At 32.3% G+C, this 20,529-nt stretch overlaps 1 pseudogene; it reads right to left on the reverse strand.

Moving 5' to 3' along the window:
- Positions 1 to 15,471: 15,471 nt before the first annotated feature.
- LOC137823219 (small nucleolar RNA R71) lies at positions 15,472 to 15,577 on the reverse strand (annotated as a pseudogene).
- Between the last annotated feature and the right edge of the window lie 4,952 nt (positions 15,578 to 20,529).

Here is a 20,529-nt window from a genome sequence, read left to right on the forward strand (position 1 = left end):
GGAGACAGAAAGTTTGATGGTACTATAAATATATAAAATACAATATAATAATATAAAATTTAAATGTGGTTTAGAAAAAAAAGAAAGTAGTTTATTCTTTAATAAAAAGAGACCGAAAGGACCATTATCTGATAACAATTAGCAATGAAAAAGTCAGGGCACAAGCAATTTATGCGAAAATGAGGAAACTTATTATCGAGCATTCTTGTGTAAGAATTTAAGGTTGTTTTTGACATGTTGTAGCTAGAAAGAATAGGTGGCCATATCTCAACGATCGTGCCTTGTAATCTTTCAAAAAGTCTTTCAACACCACATGATTTTTTTTTTTACTTATTATCATATATATGATTTAAGAGTTAATCATTACAATATTTGTAATAAAGCATAATTTAACTACATAAATGACTAAATAATTTTACCTTGAATATCTCTCTTCAAGGGGAGACATTGACAATTCTAGATTAAATGGATGATTGGAGGAGAAGAAGAACTCTTTTTAAACAAAACAAGTTTATTTCAACACATTCTTCGACTAACTCATAATTTTGTAGAATTACTATATTCCAATCTAATATTTCACCCACTTTCTAAAAAAATAAAACACACCATGAAAGGAAATAAACTTTTGTAGGATTTAATCAATAACATAAACTAATTATTCCTTTGCAAAGTTACTTAAGTTGGATAAAAGCTAAAAGTATTGTAAGTTTTAAAATTTCAATTTAATTCTTTCAATGTGTGATCTCCAACATTAATTTCATCTTGATTTTATTTTGTTAAAGAAAGATTTTCTTCCGATACATCTAATATAGTCTTACATCGTTTAAAAGATTAATATCAATTTAAATATTCATTTCTCCCTTAATTCATTGAGATGTAAGGACAAAATTATAATAGAACTATAAAACAGATAATATATAATATATATATATATATTATATATACTCGATTAGAAATAAGTATAAAACAATGTCATCCTCCATTTTCATATTTTATTCTTGCATTTTTATATTTTTCTCATGTATATCTATATATTTTTTAATTCCAAAATTTTCTTAAACAAAAGCTGTGTAATTTTATTTTATTTTCATTTTCAAATTATATATTTTTAAAATCTTGAGTTCTAAAGTTTCAAATTTTAAAATCCAAAAAAAAGGACAAGATGGGTGTGATAAAAATGATAAAAAAATGACAAAGTTGTCATTTTAAGTCTTGTATGATGCATAAGAAGAAATTGGCCAAGTATTAGAAGTTTAAATGGACTATTAATTAATATTATACTTAATCATTGGTTCTTTTCAATTGAATTGTTAAAAATAATATAAAACATACAATTAATAATAATAATAATTTTATTATTACTATCCTTATTAATATTATTATTATTTATAATAATTATATTTTGTCTGAATATTTTTATAATTAATATTAATATTATTATTATAGATATTATTATTATCCATATTGGTATTATAAGTAATATTAATAATATTATTATTTCTAAATATTATAATTAATATAATTATTCATAATATTATTAAATTGTAATTAAAATAAAATACAGAAAAAGGTATGCGTTCTGCTAAGTGCGTATAGGCTAGGCAGAAGCTTTGTTAGAGCAATGATAATTAAAAGTTATATTCCATCATTGTCCCATTTTGTTCTCCCATTTCTCTTCTTTGTTATGAATTTCTCTTCCTATACGGTTAGCTTCTCTTTTTCTGTGTTGAACTTCATAACTTTGCAGATCCAACTTTCGTTTCTGTGGAGGTGTTCAACTTCCAATTCCAAATCTCCATTTGTTTTTTTTTTAAATAAATAGGTATAATTTAAAAATTATAATTAGAAAAAAAATATATTCAATAAATTAAATAAAAATATAATTTCAAATAATTTATTAAAATATTAATATACTATAAAATCAAAAAATAAATAAAATCTTATATAAATAAAAAAATATTAGTTTTTAATATTAAAAATTATGTAATAATGAAAAATAAAAAATATTACAAATTATCAAATAAATTATAATTCATGAACATAATAATTATAAAAAAATATAGTAATATAAATATAAGAACAAATTAAATAAAAACAAAAGATGAAGTAATTTTTAAAATATTAAACATATATTAAAAAAATGAAAAATAAATAAAATCTTATATAAATGAAAAATACTATTTTTTTAATATTAAAAAATTTTACGGTAATAAAAATTAAAAATAACTAAAAATATTAAAATAAAATGTAAATTAAAAAATAACACATATTCTTTTTCCCACGTCCAAATGACATATATCATCTCATTGAATAGTACATGACAGAAACAAACAAACCTAATATCAAAACATGAATTTAGCATTGAGATGCGTGCCACTCATCCAATAAATTTAGATACTTTACTTAGATGAATGCAATTGGTTTAAAATGTTGACAAATTAACATCAACGCATTAATTTAGCATCGAGATGCTCAATTAGGTTACAAACACAAGACAACTGCTGTTTTCTGCAGCCTCACTCCTTTAACAATTTACAATTTCATTGACTTGGTATGTGTTATAAGGGCCACAACATTAAATTTCTACTTTTATTTATATATTTAGCATTTATTAGAGTATGAGATAGTTAGAGAAGGAGATAAATAGAATTTTAAATTTTACTTTTTAGCTGTAACAATTTTTTTTCGATATATCGTATTATTTTTATTAAATGATGTAATATGATAAATAGTTAAAATTATTGATAAAAACATTCTTGTATTACATTAAGACTGTTACTGTACTTAACATAATCGCATTAAATTGGCATTGAGACGTGTGCCACTCATCCAATGAATTTAACTACTTTATGTAGCAGTAGGATCCTGACCGTCGACATCATATAAGCTGATCGCCCATAAAAAAATCATTACGTTTAACTAAAATTAATTAGGCTAATGATCAATTAAATATTGGAGTTTTTTTTTTTTTTTTACATTTTTCTAACTGAACTCCCAGAATATTATGTAAAAAAAAAATTGTCTCTATTATTTTTTAAAAACTCAAAAATGTCCTTAATTCTAAACTATTTTTTTCTTCTTCGTTTGCTTCGCAAGAGCGTCCTCCCATTCCTTTTTTTTCATAACATCATTCCATTGTCTCTTCACGAACCTCATTCCTCTCTCACACAGTTCCATTTAGTGTTTCTGCTTGTGGTTTAGGATTGTGTCTTAGAAACTTGGTGGGAGGAAGGGGGTTTCTCTTTAAGATAAGTAATTTTTTTGTCTTTTGGATTTAAAGTTCCACAATACAGTTGATAGTTTTATAAAATAGAAAATTCGTATTTATTTTTGTGTATTTCAAATCATAGAATCCGGTAAAATTTCGGATTGACGCTTTTGGTAAAATTTTGGATTGGTGCATCCGGTAACCTCCCAAACTAGTGCTTTCGGTAGTACATGAATGACAGTGTTAATCCAAAAAACTGTTTCACTCCCCAATTTTGAAAAAGCTATGATCCAACAGTGTAAAAAATTAAAAAAAAACGGAATAAAAGCTAGGGTTCATGCAAAAAGGGGTTAAAAGGGAAAGCCATTTAGTGTCCATAACAAGCATAAACATATTGTGATTTAAGGGAGAAAAGTTATAGAACTGAATGAAGAAACCCACAATTAATCTGTAAATTGACGGTAATACATAATACTCATTTCACTAGTGCAAGCAAAATTTGGTTGCATTATGCCAATGAAAGTTGTAAATATTATTTTTAATCTTATTGGAATCCGAACTTTTGAAATTTAAATTCAGGAAATCTTATTCTAAATCATTAGAAAATAAGTAGGAAAAGGTGGTGGATTGATGAGTAATTGATTTTATAATATATGGGTTGTCTCTTTCATGAATGATGAGTAAATAAAATGCAAAACATTAATGCATTCCGGATCCACCAATCCGTAATAGAAATTAGGCTTTCGGATTCAACAATATGAAAATCAACAATTTATGCAAACTTTGGTTCTAGAACACTCCCTCATCCAGAAAGTAACACGATTTACTTTTGGATTGATGAATCCATAGCACACTCTCGGATCTTGATTTCCGGTAATCCAAAAACTCAAGTTTTTTCAAATAAAATGTGAAGGGGAGTTTTGGGATTTACAAAGTTGTAGGGGTGTAGGAAGAAAAACATAGGGGTGCAAGAAGAAGAAGCTATTAAATATTAGGCAATGTATCTCTAAGCATGACCCAACTCCCTAATTCGGTTCAATAAAAAAAGGTCTATGATAATCATACAAATCAGCACTGATTTCAAGAATCAAGTACGTTATATATAGTGCTCAGGATACCGAATACCGAATTTTAACTTGAGCGTTGTAGTATATTTTAGAGGTATCATCCGAACCTGAACTTTATGGAGACTAAAAGACAAAATAGCGAAAAAAGAGAGGAAAACCCACTTTTAGAGAAAAGAGTGAAAACTTGACCAACCGACAAAAACTATAAAAATCAGTGTTCAAATTGTTCTCTTAATCCCAAAGCAGTTCGAGAAACCATTGATTTAAAATGTTGATTATAAATTAACATCAACGCATAAATTTGGCATTGAAATGTTCAATTAGATTACAAACACAAGACTACTGCAAAACAGTAGCTAGGTAAATAGAATTTGAAATTTTTTATTTTTTAGTTATAACTATTTTTTCCCGATATATCGTATTATTTTTGTTAAATTATTTAATATGGTAAATAGTTAAAATTATTGATAAAATAATTGTTGTATCACTTTAACTCACAGTAAGTTATATAAATATTTTAACAATACTTATAATCAGATTTTAGTCCTTGTAATAAATTATAATTTTCAAGCATCATGTTTTGTGGACATGAAATATTCTTCTATATCGAATTTTAATTATTTTAAAGGAGAAATTGAAATGTGCCCCACATTCAAATTTCCTGTAATTTTTTTTATCCAAACATACTATGCCATTTAATTAAATTCAAAAAGAAAAGAAAATAGAAAAAGAAAATAGAAAATGTGTTTGATAGAAAATAATTTATTCGACATAAACAAATTTGAAGTTACAAATCGTTTCATAAGTTTATGTGATTCAGTTTATATTTAAATTTTATATAAATTTAAAAAAATTCTAAATCTAAACTTATGCGATTTTAATTTTATTTTTGTTAATTGGCTTGTGATATAATGCATGCTCCCATAGTTTATATTCCCTTCAAAAATTATTCTAAAAATAGGTTATAAAATCCAATTAACTCTTTGTAAAATGGATCATTCTATAAATTATAATTCGTTCAACATTCTAATGCCAATTAATTTAATTCATGCAACTTAAATGTCTAAATTAAATTAAATAATGTAATAAGTAAATTTGACACTTATCATAAGTGAAATGGATTAATGGAGTGTGCAAAATACAGTAACAATTTGGGATTGAGTTATGGCTTCAACTATGGAAGAAGGCGAAATTACTTAAGGATTGAGTTTCAAACAAAATCTTGGAAAGGAGATTTTAAATGATAATTTTGAACGAGAAATTACTGAAGTACATTAATATAAACTCGTTTAATATAAATATTTTTATTTATTTCATAAAAAGACAAATATTAAGTAGTGTCAATTGAATATATTTTCTTTATCAAAGTAAACTAATTAAATAGTATTTTAACATCGGATATATATATATATATATATATATATATTACTTTAATAAAAAAATCTATATGGTATCGATTATGCCAACATAAAGTTTTCTCAAAAGCAGCATTGCTAAACCAATTTAAACATTTTATATAGTAAAACAATCAAAATTTAAAATAATTTTATATTTTTTTACTCATTAAAATATCAAAATCCTTTGTGGTAATGTTATGGCTGCATGAAGTCTAAACATGCTCCAACTCATAGTCTAATGAATACATATTCTTCAAATAATTTTAGATTAAAACATTAGTTTTTAAAAAAAATAGTATTATTTCTTATATTTAAAATTGTAAGTATTACACTTCAAATAAAGATCAAGAATCAAGTCAATAGAGTAACAACGAATGTGAGAGGCAGAGAGAACGAAGAACGCTGCTCACAATAAGAGAGAATCGATAAAAGATAGAATAAGAAAAACGAAAAAGAGAATGAATTGTATCTTATAAAACGTAAAAGTGATTTAGTGTGTTAAAAGAGAAAAATCCAAGAGATAAGTCACCAAGGAAGATTGAGTATCCCATGATTGATTTGTGAGTTTCAGGACATGTGACTCAGTTTGAATCACTAAAACTCCTGAGTTGAATGATAGTTTGAATCACTAAAACTCCTGAGTTGAATGATACTGGTGTGAGGTAGATAGATTCCATCTCCAGGATTACCTTTCAGATAATGTCGAAGGCAAGACATTGCTGGTGAGTGTTGTAGGAGTGGAGATAAATTGGCTGAGGTTATTGATTGTAAAGGCAATATCTGGGCGAATGTTGTTTAAATATATAAGCCTTCATATACTTGTATATATTTTCTATATATGGAGTGTTGTAAACACACAAGATAATAAGAAATATACATTTTTCTTACCATCTTCTTATATACCATTTTCTTATATGGTATTTGGGGCTGAAATAGGAGGGTTCGTGTTGTGTTTAAAATGTGTCTATTTGCGTTCTACTACTCCATTTTGTTGAGGAGTGTAGACGCAAGTGCGTTGACATTCAATACCTTTTTTGAGAAAAAAAAATTACGCATTGAAATAAATTTCAATCCGTTGTCAACGCGGATAATTTTAATAGATGTCTGAAATTGATTTTGTGCAAATGGAACGAATGATTCTAAGAGATGTTGGGTTTCAGACTTGTGATTCATAAGAATAGTTAAGTACATCTAGTATAGTCATCGACTATAATGAGAAAAAAACGTTTTCCAAAATGAGTTGGGGTTTTATGAAGACCCCAAATGTCACAATACAATAGATTAAAAAGAGAATGAGATTTTATTGTGCTTAAAGGAAATGGTAGCCTTGTTTGTTTAGCCATGAGACAAATACTACTATTATTATGAATGAGAATGAGATTTTTACGGATAGGTAGTAATGAAGATGCAAGTTGTAGATGCGTCGGAGAAGGATGTTTGAGACGCTTGTGCCATAAATAGGGTCGGTCGAAATTTGAGATGTGTGTGCTTGGTTTGGAAGAGGAGACATGTAGTATAAGCCTGCATGTTATTTACCCGAGCCAATCATCCGACCACTACCCAAGATTGGTCGAATGGAAACAGGTATCCTATACATCATTTTCTTTCTAATTCACGATTTTCTTCTATACATAGTGCATATCTTGCTAACATCACAATCACCAAAGAACCTCACACTTATGGTCAAGCTATCCTTGATCCAAATTGGAAAAAAGCAATGGACGGAGAGCTTTTCGCCTTGCATCTAAATCAAACGTGGACCTTGACATCATTACCCGCCGGGCAAAAACCCATCGAATGCAAATGGGTCTATAAAATAAAGTACAAATCGGATGACAGTGTCAACAGATATAAGGCACGCCTTGTCGCAAAAAGGATACACTCAGATTGAAGGTGTTGACTATTGCGAAAATTTTTCACCAACAACGAAATTAACAACTTTGAGGTGTCTCCTCACTATTGCAGCAACCGGAAATTGATTTATTCACCAGCTGGATGTGCAAAATGCCTTCTTACATGAAAAATTGCACAAAATTATTTACATTGACTTGTCACCTGGGCATCATCGACAGGGGAGAACATTGTATGTCGACTCAACAAATCCCTTTATCGTCTCAAAGAGGCATCCCGGACATGGTTTTCAACATTTTGTCATGTGATTAAATCTGCAGGATTTCAAAAGTCCAAGGCGGACTACTCTTTAATCACAACACAAAATAACTCATCATTTACTACCCTTTTGATTTATGTGGACGATATTCTTTTGTCAGAAAATGATCTAACAGAAATGCAGCATCTTAAAGACTGTCTATTACGACAATTTCACATTAAAGATCTTGGAGACTTAAAATATTTTATAGGGATTGAATTTTCCCATTTGGAAGCTAGTATGCTAGTATTTACATGTCACAAAGAAAATATGTGTTTGATATTTTGCAGGATACGAGACTCACAGGTGTTCGTCCAGACAAATTTCCTATGAGCAATACCTAAAACTCACACCAGACGATGGAGAGTTATTAAGGGATCCAGTCAAATACAGGTGACTTGTGGGACGAATGATATACCTCACGGTTACTTGGCTTGGCATAGTGTTTTCCGTTCGGACCCTAAGTCAATATATACAGGCTTCACAGAAACCTCATTGGGATGCCACAATTCGAGTCCTTAAGTACATCAAAGGATCACCAAGACAAGGATTACTATTGCCATCCGAGAACAATTGACATTGACAACTTATTGCGACTCAGACTGGGGAGGTTGTCAGACAACTCGGAGATCAGTATCTAGGTATTAATGGGAAAAACGCATGCGGAAGAAACACACACAATCACGAATCAACTGCAGAAAATAAACAATACAGGATTTAACGTGGTTCGGTTGCCAATTTGCAACCTACGTCCACGGGCAACTAATTAGGTTTTCATTCTGTTTGTTACAATTTTTTTACAAGAACAAAGATCTCTTAAATAGAGATTATAGAGGGGATAATTAATCTCATTCACTAAAACATGGTGTCTAGTCAGCCCAACCCAATTGGTTCTGAATTCACACTCAACAATCTCCCACTTGAAGCCACAAAACAATGTTCACCTGCGCTTCAACTGTGTACATGTACTTCTGTAATCTATCAACGAAACTCAATGTTCCACCTCTAGTTGCCACCAACCTTCTTAATCATCTTGAAGACTTCGTTGAAACTCCCTTGAGTTTCAACTCGTTCATCATGACTGAATCTGCCACTAACCTGTCCTCTGTTCCTACCGGCTCCCACTTACACGAACTGTCGGATCCTGGAATAGCCTGAGAACAAACATACTCCATACTCAACAAGAAATTTTCTGGAGATGTTTCAACAGTTGGAATACTGGTTCTCCTAACCCACTGTCGTTTAGGAACCTCAACTGAAGTACGACCCGTTCTCCCACTGCCATAAGTACCTCTGACTTGTCTACCTGAACCTTTCCATGCTCGTTCATCCTCAATCTGACCTGTGGCTTTGAGTTTCTCTCTTGTAAAGACAACCCTCTTCTGCCCACGAGATTTTGTTATCATAACTTTGTTTATCTTTTGAACTGGGACGGTCACTCCCTCAGACGGTAATCCGACCATATACAACGAACCTCTCTTTCTTCCGCAGGCCATGACAAGATTTCCCTTAACGACCTTCCACTGTTGATTCCGAACGAACTTCACATCATGACCCTGTTCGTCCAACTGCCTAACAGAAATCAAACTTTTCGTTAAGCTTGGAACAACTCTGACATCCTTTAAAGTCCAGAAACCGACTGACGTCTTCAACATTGTTACCCATGCCCATAACATCAAGAGTTATGTTGTCCGCTAGTCTTACATTTCCAAAGTCCCAAATAACTAGATTATGCAATGCTTCAGTGTTGTGGGTAGCATGAAATGAAACACCAGAATCCATGACCCAGGAATCCACACTATTATCCGCGCAACAGACTAAGAGGTCCTCGTTCGCGGAGTCATCTACAATCTTGACTTGTTTATCATTTGGGCATTGATTCAAGAAATGTCCCACCTCCTTGCAGTTCTAACATGTTACACTTGAACAATCCTGAGTCTTTGACTGACTCCTACTTCTGATATTGCTCCCACTACCTCATATATTTCTCTTACCTCTGATGACATTTAGCGATTCACTAGATAATTCCCCTGAACTCCTTCTTCTGACGTCCTCGCCAAAAGCGAGATAAAAAATTTTCTTAAAAGGGAATACATCGGGTCCCGCTGAACTGGTAACTGTTGTAACCATTCTGAACCAACTGTTAGGTAATGACGATATCAGTAGTAAAGCTTGAACTTCATCATCGAACTTAATGCCCCCTAATGTAAGTCTGGCTAAGATCGAAATCATTTTATTGATGTACTCAGTAATTGAACTAACAAATCCTCAATTTGCATTTTCCACCAACTGAAATCTGTACCATCGAATTTTTCAATTCGGAACTTCCCATCTTCTGTCATCTCAAATCACTAGTTGAGATACTTGATACAACTAATTTCAAGTTTTGCAATCTTTTTTTTAAATCAAGAACACAAAAATTGCACCACCCAAAATCACTCACCAACAGACCTGGTCGCAGTCCCCACTGCACTGGCGCTCCGTCGCACTAGATCGCAGCTGCCAGGATGCGCACCGCCGTTGTATGCGCTCCGCACCGTACTGGTGCGCTCTGCTGCACTGGACGTGCACTGCCGCTCCACCACCGTCGCTGGTCACCGCCATCGCACTGCACTCCGTGTTTTGTCTCAGACCAGCACACTTGCAGAATGCACAAGCAACCCTAGCTTTGGAACGTCGTTGCCGCCTCTGCGAAACCCTAGCTTTGGGACGCTGTTGTTGCCCCTGCGAAATGCTAGCTTTGGGACGTTGCTGCAACCGCAATTTTCACGTCTCATCAATTAATTTCTGTTGATTGGATCTCTAGTGTGTAAACGAATCAAGCTCTTGATACCACTTGATGGGAAAACCGCACACAAAAGCAACACACACAATCACGAATCAATTTCATAAAATAAATAATAAAGGATTTAACGTGGTTCGGTCGCCAATCTACAACCTACGTCTGCGGGCAACTAATTAGGTTTTCATTATGTTTGTTACAATTTGATTACAAGCACAAAAATCTCTTAAATAGAGATTATAGAGGGGACACAATAATTAAGCCCACTCACTAAAATATGGTGTCTAGTCAGCCCAACCCAATTGGTCTTGGCTTCACACTCAACAGGTATTGCATTTTTCTTGGTTCTTCTATTATCTCATGGAAGTCAAAAAAACAATCAAACGTATCAAGACCATCTGCAGAAGTAGAATACCGCGCGCTATGGCCAATACATGTTTGGAGATAGTTTGGTTGTGATATCTTGCAGGACTTAAAGGTGCCATGTAACTTGCTAGCTCGACTTTTCTGTGACAATCAAACAACATTGTATATAGCAGCAAACTCAGTATTTCATGAATGCACAAAACACATTGAGATAGACTGCCACATTGTGCGAGAAAAATTACAAGTCAGGATAATCAGTTCATTGTATGTACCGACACAATACCAGGTCACAAATATTTTTATCAAGGCACTAGGTAAGGAACATTTTTTTATGCTGCGATGCAAGTTGGGGGTTCATGATCTTCACCTACCAAATTGAGAGGAGTATTAAGAAAATCATTATTATTATCAAATTATACGCAAATAATTTAATAATGATAAAATTACATGATTAGTGGATCACCACATAATTAGCTTATAATTTGAAGAGAAAGTCTCTATACACTTGTATATATTTCCTATACATGGAGTGATGTAAAACACACAAGAGAATAAGAAATATACATTTTTCTTACCATCTTTTTATATACCATTTTCTTATATAGGTCATAAAATCCAATTAATTCTTGTAAAATTAATCATTCTCCAAATTATAAGTGGGTGTAACATTTCTAATGCCAATTAATTCAATTAATAGAACATAAATATCTAAATTAAGTAATTTAACAATTAAATTTGACACTTATCCATAAGTGAAATGGGTGAAGAATTTGGAGTGTACATAATAGGTTAGGGATTGGGATGATAGTAATGATGGACCATGTAAACTGGGCCCCACAAACCGTTTGAGTTAACATGAGTTAACACCTAGATACCAGAAATACCTAAATCACGAGATGATCATGCATGGGGTGTGTATAGTACATTCGGGTACGACACATACAAGTGTTCCTTAGAAGCGCTAAGGTCCGTAAGGGTTAGGGTTTCCAGGGAAAGACTGCATGCATGACACGCGAATAATTAGGGCACCCACAAAATAGATGGCGCCGCAGTGCTGGTACATGAGTTGGTACCCTGACAACCATGTTGTTAGAAATATTGCACTCCAGAAGAGGCAAGTCTTGTGTCGTGGCTGCGCTAAGCTTGTGCAACGTGTCACAAGATGCCTCACCAGTAAACCCTAATTCCACTTAAGGAAAGATCCTTGAAGGATAGGGAAGTTGACCAAATTACAGCCTATATAAAGGGTGGTAAGAACCTTAGAAAGACATGTTGTTTCTAAGACTGAAACTGCTTTACATACTTATTGTTTCTTAGCCCAGTACTGACTTGATCGTCAAAGTGTAATCAATAGGCAAGGCTCCCTCTGTTTCAACGAAGCCACTCTCATCTACCCAAAGAGAGAGCGAAAACCACCAGGAGATAGGAGGAGCTACTATCTACTTTTGAAGTCAATGACAACTGAGTCATCCGGCAAGAACAAATGAGTTAAGAGTTTGGAGTGTACATAATAGGTTAGGGATTGGGATGAACTTCCAACAATTTGAGATTGAGTTATGGCTTCAATTATAGAAGAAACCGAAATGACTTAAGGATTTAGTTTCAAACACAATTTTGGAAATGAGTTTTTAAATGCTAATATTGAACGAGAAATTACAAAAGTACATTAATATAAACTCGTTTAATATAAATATTCTTATTTATTTAATAAAAGACAAATATTAGGTAATGTCGACCTGACAATGAATACATTTTCTTTATGAAAATAAATTAATTAAAAAATATTATAACATAAACATATATATATATATATATTCTTATTTATATATACGTTAATAAAAACAATTATGTTATCGACTATGCCGACATAAAGTTTTTACTTTTAAAAGTTTTCTCAAAAACAGCTTTAGCTAAACCAATTTAAACATTTTATATAGTAAAATAAATAAATTTTAAAATAATTATATATTTTTTAACTCATTAAAAAAAATCAAAATGCTTTGTGTTGTGTTAGAGTCCATTAAACCTAAACTTTGACGAGGTATCATTTATAAGTCAATGCTCTTATTTGGATGGTGTTTTAAAGTTGCATGAAGAATATACATTCTTTATCTTGGTTGTGTTATGGTTGTATGAAGACTAAACATGCTTCAACTGATAGTCTAATGAATACATATTCTTCAAATGATTTTTTTTAACACTTATATTAAAACATAGTTTACCAAAAATAGTATTATTTCCTATATTCAAAATCATAATATATTTTATTAAGATCGTGTTGGTCAATAAAATTGAGTATCATTGAATAAATTAATGAAATTAAATTATGTTGATATTTTTATAATGCATTATGTACTGGGATGACCGACCGCTCTACCTGACTCGGCTGACTCAGAGAACCAAACCCCAACCTAAACGACAAGGTTGATGATAAGTGCCAATGTGTAGTTTTTATGATTGAGAAAATTGAACACTTTGGAACTTAATTGTTGCTTAATGTAAGAAAATTACCCTAATCTGAGAATTATTGAATCTGATTATATATTTCGAACCAAGAAACAAATGAAGAAATTTAATCTCAATTTTTGTATAAATTGCAGATGAATATGAAGCATTGAAAGATGTATTCAAGCTAGCATTGAAAGAAAAAAAAGTAAAAACTTAATTGGATCACAAGAAGATTTAGCTCAAGCTAGAGGATTTAGCTCAAGCTAAAACTGTCCAAAGTTGATTAAAGGTGCAGTACAATTCTAGCCCAGGCTAGAATTGCTAGCTCAAGCTAAAATTGTCCAGATTTGATTAAAGGTGCAGTACTGATCTAGCTCAGGCTAGAATCGCTAGCTCAAGCTAAAAATGCACCGAAAGATCCAGCTTAAGCTAAAATTGGCTAGCTTGAGCTAAAGTTGATTATATAAATTCTGAAACATAACTCAAAACCAGCGGTGGAAAAAGATTGGGTTTTTATAGAGAGAGACTAGTGAGAGAAAGAGAAGAAACCTCTGTTCTTAGGAGAAGAACTTGCTCAAATCAGCCCTTCTTATGCAATCTAGATCAAGAATGAAGATTGGAGGAGCTATCATGAGTGGCTAAGTTCTTTCTAACTTGGAATTGAATGTAATTTACCTTGATCAAATGTATTCTTGGTGATATATATATATATATAATCTCTTTTCTACTTGTTCTTGGTATTTTCGTTTTATGCTTATTGCTTGATTCCGTCTGATTAATAGAGTCTTGATTTTGATCCTTAAATTTAACTGGAAAGTACCTTTAAGGATCTGAAATAAACGAAAATACTTGATAACTTGTAATGCTAGGAATAGATTCCAGGTTATTGATTGCATTATAATTTTGTTCCTAAAGCTGGAAGATTTGTTAAATATCTGAGGAATCAGTGTTTGAGAAATTATCTTATGAATTTTATCTATGAGGAATCAAGGTGAATGACTTTAAATTAAGCATCAAGAATAAGTAGTTTTGAGTATTATGTATTATATTATTCCAAAATACAGATGATTGAGATAGACGCAATTCAATCCCAAGTATCTTTCTCTATATTTGATAAGTTGGTTTTGTTTTTGGTTGAATCAGACCCTAAAACTTTGAGTTACTTCTTGTGAAATTTTTAATTTGGTTATGAACAAGTTCTCAACATTATTTTCTATACTTAATGAGTTTTATAACAGAACATCTTAATTAGAATTGTTCTCTGTGGGTTCGACATTCGTACTTTAAAGAGTATTATTTTACAGTTGATTCGATACACTTGCCGAGAAATATCAACAACTTTTTGGCGTCGTTGCCGGGGAACAATTTCTTTTAAGAATTTCTGAAGTATAACTCATTAAGTATTGTGAATATTCTGTTTTCTTTGTGAATATACACTTGTTTATATCTTATTCTTTTATCCTGTATTAATCCTTGCTTGAGTTGTCTTAGACACATGCTATTAAGAGGACAGGTTCCTGAAGATCAATTGGAATTTGATCCAGAAATTGAGAAGACAACTAGACGAAATCAGAGCAAGAAGAGAGAAGAAAAGAAGAAGCAAGGACAAACAAAAGGAGAACCTTCCAACACTCTCAACTCACACAATCAAACAGAGTTCCAAATGGCTGAAAATAGACAAAATCCACCTAGAAGAACATTGGGAGACTATGCTATGCCACAAGGACCGAGAAATTTCTCCAGCATAGCCATACCTCCTGCCATCAAATCATTAGAAATGAAGCCAGCTTTTCTTAGCTTAATCAACACTCATCAATTCACTAGAATGGATCAAGAAGACCCTTATACTCATCTATCCACATTCTATGAGTTGGTTGGGACTATGGGCTTCGAGGAAAATGATATTGAATCTGTTTATCTGCATCTATTTCCTTTCTCACTTGCAGGCAAAGCAAAAGAATGGTTAAAGTCGCATCCAAACCAGAGTCTAAGTAGCTGGAATGATGTAGAAGAGAAATTCCTACACAGATTCTTCCCACTCTCTTGATATATCAAGGCTAAGTCTGATATCTCCACATTCAGGCAAGGGCCAGAAGAACCTTTTTGTGAAGCTTGGGAACGCTTTAAAGTGATGTTAAAAGAATATCCTAATCATGGCTTTGGGGATATTGCTCAGTTGAACATATTCCACAATGGTTTGAGGCCTGATACTAAAATGATCTCGGATGCTACAGCAGGAGGTACAATGATGAGTGTTGATGCAGAGCAAGCTACAAGAATCATTGATGCCTTAGCCTCGACAGATTACCAAGCTCAACATGATAGATATATAGTGCAAAAGAAAGGGGTGCTGGATCTTAGTACTTCAGATGCAATTTTAGCACAAAACAAGATTTTGACTCAGCAAATTGAGGCATTAACCAAGCAAATGTCAAAACTGCCTCAACAATTACATGCAGTAAATTCTCCTTCAATTCAGAATCAAGCTTTGAAGTGTGATTTTTGTGGGGGAGATCATCTTAATGGCCAATGCTCTTACCAAAATCCATCAGAGGAAGAGGTTCAGTATATGAATAATCAAGGAAGGCAAGGTGGCTTTGCATATAATTATCCAAATAACATGGCTCAAGGATGGAGGAATAATCCAAATCAAGGATTTGGGTGGAAGCAAGAGGCTGGATCATCTATCAAACAAGTCCCTTATCATCAGCAATGACATTATCCTTCCATTCATGAGAGAACATCAAAATTGGAAGATACTTTTGAGAAGTTCATGCAAGCCTCTCTATCCAATCAGAAAAATACTGAAGCATCAATAAAAAATTTAGAGACACAGGTGGGGCAATTGGCTAAACAATTAGCTGATAATCAAGGAAGTCAATTTTCAGCCAATACACAAACCAATCCCAAGGAGCATTGCATGTCTATCACTACTAGAAGTGGGAAAGTTATAGGAAAAGGAGTTGGAGATAATTTAGTTGTTGAGGAGGAGGTTTTAAAAGATATAGAGATTGAGAAAGAACAAATTGAGTGTGAGGGAGGAGAAAGAAGGAATAAGGAAGATGTTGTACATATTGGAGAGAAAATAGAAAAAAATCAAAAAAGTGAAAAACAAGAGAGGAGTGTTCCTATAAAAGATGCACCTTATCCACATGCTCCTACAAAGAAATGCAAGCAAAGACAATTTGCAAGATTTATGGATATTCTCAAAAGATTGCAAATTAACATTCCATCTACTGAAGCTTTAAAGCAGATGCCTACATATGCTAAATTCATGAAGGAATTATTGACAAAGAAAAGAAAAATCAATGACCAGGAGATAGTTGAATTGGAAGCTGGATGCAGTGCTATAATTCAAAAATCATTACCAAAGAAATCCAGAGATCCTGGGAGTTTCACTTTAACAGTTACCATAGGAAATCTAACTGTTGAAAAGGCATTATTGGATCTTGGAGCTAGTATTAATTTGATGCCTTTATCAATGCTGAAGAAAATTGGAGATGTAGAAGTGAAACCAACAAGAATGACTTTGCAGTTGGCTGATATCCACATGGAATAGTTGAAGATCTGTTGGTAAAGGTAGAAAAATTTCTATTCGCAGTAGATTTTGTTGTAATGGATATTGAAGAAGATGTTGAAGTACCTTTGATATTGGGAAGACCATTCATGAAAACTGCGAAAGTTATAATTGATGTGGACAAAGGAAGATTGAAGGTTTGTGCTCAAGATGAAGAAGTAAGCTTTAATATTTTTGAAGCAATAAAATATTCAAATGATCAGAAAGAGTATTTCAGAGTGGATGTGATTGTTACTGAACCTTTAATGACATTAACCAGGCGTCAAGCTATATGACGTTAAACGAGCGCTTGTTGGGAGGCAACCCAGTGTTTTGTTTTAAAATGTGTCTTTAATTTTGTTTTGATTTAGTAGTATGTTTTAATATTTGATGTTTTTAAAACCAGTTTGATATGTGAAATGGCCATGTAGGTTTGAAATGTTTGGTGAAATGAATGGATGGAAGAAAGCTTAGAAAGGTTTGAAACTTTTGGCAAAGACAAAATGAAAATTTTCAAGAAAATTTCATTGCAGGGTAATTTTAGCTTAAGCTAGAACCTTTAGCTTAAGCTAGATATGCAGAAAAATAAAGAAATTTTGTTCTGCAACTTTAGCCTGAGCTAAAATGAGCTAGCTTGAACTAGAACAAATCTGTTGCTCTCTGCAGTCTGAGCTAAAATGAGCTAGCTTGAGCTAGAACAAATTTGTTGCTCCCTGCCAAATTTTAGCTTAAGCTAAAATGAGCTAGCTTGAGCTAGAAAATATGTGGCTCTCTGCCAAATTTTAGCCTGAGCTAGGAAGCTCTAGCCTAAGCTAGTGAGATTTCTAAAAAAAATAAAAACTGCAGCATTTTATAAAAATCACATTTTGAAAACCCTGCACCCTAACTTAGTTTCAGAAGCATCCTTTGTTCTAAAAAAATCCCAAAGCTTCCATCTACATAACCATTCTCAAACAAATATTTCATCTACATTGCCATTATCAAGGTAAGTAATTACTCATCTCCATAATCATTTTCATTGCCATTTCCATTCAACCAAGTCCAGTCATGCGTGTTTCTGCTTCCAGTTCACAGTTTTGTTTTTAAATTGAAAGATTCAATCTTTAGGATTGTGGAATAGGATAATCAAAGTTAAGTACGATTTCCATGGATAAAATACCAAAACAAAAAGTACTCATTCAATTTCATTTTATACATTGCATATCAAGTGTTTGTTGAAATGCCAATTAAATAAAACACTTTGATTTGAGAAATGTTTATTCTTACTTGTGCAGAAAAATGAGTCGCACCAAATCTACAACTGGTATTAAATAATCTGTCGTTGACACCCACTAAATTTGATGATTATCTATCTTGGCATGGAGACATGCACAATTTTTTAGGGGAGGCAAGAGAGTTTGAAGTTGGGATTAGAGTTGAAGAGACACTAGAAATGGCAACTGGACCATCTGGAGCAACAGAAGATGAAGATCCAAACCAAGTTCAGAATGATGATGTTGGCACAGAGTGGAACAAAGTCATAAGAGGAGTTTGATACTTCTCATGCACAATGATTAGAAAACTGGTTTTTATCTTTTTTTTGTTTAACTTTAATTTCAGTATTAATTTAGTTTAAGTAGTTTAGTTTAGTAAGTTGACTTTAGCAGTTTGGTTTAATATTTCTTACTTTAGATTTTGTTGATGACAAGCTTAAGTTAGTATAATGGTTGATGTTTGCATATTTTGTGAAGTGAAATCTTGTATATAGATAGATGATGGTATGATTTTTGGAAAAAAGAAAGCAAACAATAGTTTTAAATTAGAACAACTAAATGGATTGATCGGGGACTTAATTTGAAAAAGAATTTGTGGCTGGAACCATCACTCAAATTGAGAAAGGATATTAATGTGTAAAAGTTGGAACAAGGTAAATAGTTGAAAGCAATGTTTGAGAACAAATGAGGAATTGAAATTAGTCAACCAAGTGAGAGTGTGAAACCTTTAAACAGTTTGAGAGACTTTCACTAGTGAAGAGTTAATTGAGGTTGCCTAATTTTTTAGGCAATTTACATCACAAAATCAAATATGAAGATGATTGAGGCATGTTTAATAAAGTTGGAGGTGAGAAAACTCAAAGCCAAACATCTAACCTTTGCAATATATGATGAAATGTGCAGAAAAATAACCTTTTTTTAGCCAAATTTGTTTTATTGCACCCTAGCTTCTGATATACATATATTGTCCTACCTTGTGGTATGCTAACAAAAGGAGAGCATAAGTGCAATTCAAATTTCTATAATTAAAAGAATTGGGTTTGGTGTGGCTGTTGGGATTTTGAGAATGAAAGAAAAAAAAAAGGAATGACAAAATTATCCAAATTCTCATTCTCTTTTCTATAGAAAAAAAAAGAAAAAGAAAAGAAAAGAGGATTACAAGAATATAGAAAAGAAGCAATGTGAATGAATCTTATGGAAGGGATAATGGATAACACAATTAGAAATTGAATTGCAAATATGCTAATCTTTTGTTAAGTGTGCATTTTGTTATCTTGGAAAAACCAAATTTTCTTTGTAACCCAACCTCATTACAACCTGAAAAAGACCTCAAGATCTATGTTTGTGAAAGTGTTTGTAATCAACTGCAAATAAAGGGCAACCTTAAATTAACTTGGAAATAAGTGAAAAAAGAGGGAAAACACTCACCAGTGAGGAATGAAGAGAGAAATTCCTTAGTTTGATTCTCAATGAAGAGTAACAATTGTTTACCTTGGAAATTGAATACATTCTTATCCTGTCATGGTTTGAATTGATAGGAAACACCATAATATTTTGTTGAATTATATTGTGCTCTTTCCATGAAGTTGTTTTGATATTAAACTATAGATTTGATTTCTAAGGATTTTGGGGAGGAATGAACTCTTATTTTTTTTGGGGATTCAATTACTTTGCTTGAGGACAAGCAAGATTCTAGGTTGGGAGGAAATTCATAAGTGCCAATGTGTAGTTTTTATGATTGAGAAAATTGAACACTTTGGAACTTAATTGTTGCTTAATGTAAGAAAATTACCCTAATCTGAGAATTATTGAATCTGATTATATATTTTGAACCAATAAACAAATGAAGAAATTTAATCTCAATTTTTGTGTAAATTGCAGATGAATATGAAGCATTGAAAGAATGTATTCAAGCTGGCATTTAAAGAAAAAAAAAGTAAAAATTAATTGGATCACAAGAAGATTTAGCTCAAGCTAGAGGATTTAGCTCAAGCTAAAACTGTCCAAAGTTGATTAAAGGTGCAGTACTGATCTAGCTCAGGCTAGAATCGCTAGCTCAAGTTAAAATTGGTTAGCTTGAGCTAAAGTTGATTATATAAATTCTGAAACATAACTCAAAACAAGCGGTGGAAAAAGATTGGGTTTTTATAGAGAGAGACTAGTGAGAGAAAGAGAAGAAACCTCTGTTCTTAGGAGAAGAACTTGCTCAAATTAGCCCTTCTTATGCAATCCAGATCAAGAATGAAGATTGGAGGAGCTATCATGAGTGGCTAAGTTCTTTCTAACTTGGGATTGAATGTATA

This window comes from Phaseolus vulgaris, chromosome 8, assembly GCF_051622355.1.
Source record: "Phaseolus vulgaris cultivar YP4 chromosome 8, ASM5162235v1, whole genome shotgun sequence".
In the NCBI taxonomy this organism is placed as follows: Eukaryota; Viridiplantae; Streptophyta; class Magnoliopsida; order Fabales; family Fabaceae; genus Phaseolus; species Phaseolus vulgaris.